The following is a 2,734-nucleotide window of genomic DNA, read 5'->3' on the forward strand; positions in this document are numbered from 1 at the left end:
AGCGCATGCTTTCAGTTCTTTCTTACGTGCGTCTGACAGCCTGTGCGATCCCTCCCTCCCATTGCTTCCGGAACCAGACTGTCTTCCCAGCCCACTGCTCCTCACTGCTTTCCTCTCCTCTGCCCAAGATCCCACACGATTGAGCCCCACAGTGAGACCAGACCAGCTGTGGAGCTCTACACTTGCCAAATTACTCTCCATCTCACCTGGATATCCCAAAGGCACCTCAATACCTCAGCGTACCCCCAAGTGAAGTCCTCGTCTTCCCTCACAAAAGCATCCTCTTCTACCCCTATTCCTATCAGAGTTGGTAGCACCATTCTTCACCCACTCACCTTCCCCCGCACATACCTAGGAGTTACCACTGATGCCAGTCTGTGTTCTAAGTAGCTCTTGATCTCCCCCATCTCTGCCTGCTCATCAGCCTGCTTCATTCATAATAATACATTTACTGAGCACCTGCTGTGAGCCAGGCTCACAATGTCCCTTCTGCTCTTCCTTCACTTGGCTAATTCATATTCATCTCTGAAGACTCAGATTAGCCTCCTCCAGTTCAGGCTCTCCCCTTCTTCACGCCTCCCCTCCTTTTCAGTGATCCTTCTCAAGCCCCCGAGGCTTCCTTTATCATCGTGCCACATCTGGACTGGGTAACACAGGTAGAGGCATCACATATGAGGTGTCTCTATAACTCCCACCCAGACTGTTAACTCCAGGATGCCAAGGACCACATTTATTTGCTTCTGCTCCTAGGACTAGTACAGGACCTAACAGAGTAGCTAGTACTCTAGTATGATCATTTTAATGACTGAAAAATAATATTTACTATAATTTACCTAATCATTTCCCACTATGGGATATTAAAATTACCCCCTCCTTTTGGTTTTGGATATATATATATGTTTCTAAGATAAGCATCTTCATGGTATTTATTTCTATATTTTCTGAGTCTTTTTAAAAATTAACATTTTAGAACACAGCTTGTTAGATCTGCTTTTTAATGTAATCAACACCACGCCTTTCATTATGAGACTAAACACTTTTTATTTTTGCTATTGTTACAATTGTGGTGACACTGACGTCCTATTTACATCCTATTTTTTTAATTCCTATTTTTATCACTATTTGAAAAAATTTTAAATCTTTTACTATATTTTAGAAGGTAAATGTCCTATATTTAATTCTACTATTATTTTTAAATGTTCACATATACTCATAATTCCACATTTATGTAATTATTCTGATTAATATTTGTTTCTGTGATCTTGGTTTCTTTCTATGTTTCTTCTAGTTCATTTCTAGGCAACACCTTGCCTCCTACCAACTGAAGGGTTCTGTCCTCAGTGCCTTATACTGAACCATTTTTACATCCCTGAGATCATAAGATAAATAAATAAGATTAGCATTTATTGAATGCTTACTATGTGCTGGTCTCTGTGCTAAAGTACTTTAAAAGTATTATCTGATTATCTCCAGGTGAGAGATGAGGGGACTTAAGGCACCAAATGTTAAGAAACTTGCCCTGGTCACACAGTGGACCATGATGGGGCTGGAATTTCAGCCCGAGCAGTCCAATTCTGAAGGCTGTCTTGTTCTGAGCATGAAACTGTGTTGCCTCTTGGAATTGATCCTATTTGGTTATGACAGACTCTTCTTTTCATGTAATGCTTAATTTTATTCAGTTATTTTTTTATTTTTTATTTTGTAGTACACGGGCCTCTCACTGCTGCGGCCTCTCCCATTGCGGAGCTCCGGATGCGCAGGCCCAGCGGGCATGGCTCACGGGCCCAGCCACTCCGCGGCATGCGGGATCCTCCCGGACCAGGGCACGAACCCGTGTCCCCTGCATTGGCAGGCAAACTCTCAACCACTGCACCACCAGGGAAGCCCTATTCAGTTACTTTAATTAAGATTTTAACAACTATATTTATAAAAGATATTGGGTTATAACATTTTTTTTCATTTTTGTAATTAAACACAAATACAAAAATGGGCCTTGGCGTTAGAGTCACTTTTGTCTTATATAATGAATTAGGTAGGCTTTCTATTTTTTTCTGGGATCTGTAACAGTTTATATAAAATGGAATAATCTATTCCTTTATTGTTGTAAAGAATTGACCATTAAATCCATCAAGTGAAACTAGCTCCTCTTTTGGGGTAGGTTACTCAGTTTTTTCCCTTGTTTAATATTATCTTCAGATTTTCTATTTTTTTTTTGACATCTTTATTGGAGTATAGTTAACTTTACAATGTTGTGTTAGTTTCTTCTGTATAACAAAGTGAATCAGCTATATGTATACATATATCCCCATATCTCCTCCCTCTTGCATCTCCCTCCCACCCTCCCTATCCCACCCCTCTAGGTGGTCACAAAGCACCGAGCTGATCTCCCTGTGTTATGCAGCTACGTCCCACTAGCTATCTATTTTACGTTTGGTAATGTATATATGTCCATGCCACTCTCTCACTTCTTCCCAGCTTCCCCTTTCCCTTCCCCTTCCCACGTCCTCAAGTCCATTCTCTACATCTGTGTCTTTATTCCTGTCCTGCCCCTAGGTTCGTCAGAACCATTTTTGTTTTTTTAGATTCCATATTATGTGTTAGCATACAGTATTTGTTTTTCTGACTTACTTCATTCTGTATGACAGGCTCTAGGTCCATCCATCTCACCACAAATAGCTCAATTTCATTTTTTTTTTTTTTTTTTTTTTTTTTTTTTTAGGGGGGTCTCTCCCTT

The 2,734-nt window shown here is 40.4% G+C and overlaps 1 protein-coding gene across 1 annotated transcript in view; it reads right to left on the reverse strand.

The window, feature by feature from the left end:
- The window catches only part of ITSN2 (intersectin 2), a 139,413-nt gene that overhangs the window by 8,963 nt on the left and 127,716 nt on the right, over positions 1-2,734 (reverse strand).

This window comes from Lipotes vexillifer, unplaced genomic scaffold, assembly GCF_000442215.2.
Source record: "Lipotes vexillifer unplaced genomic scaffold, Lipotes_vexillifer_v1.1 scaffold131, whole genome shotgun sequence".
In the NCBI taxonomy this organism is placed as follows: Eukaryota; Metazoa; Chordata; class Mammalia; order Artiodactyla; family Lipotidae; genus Lipotes; species Lipotes vexillifer.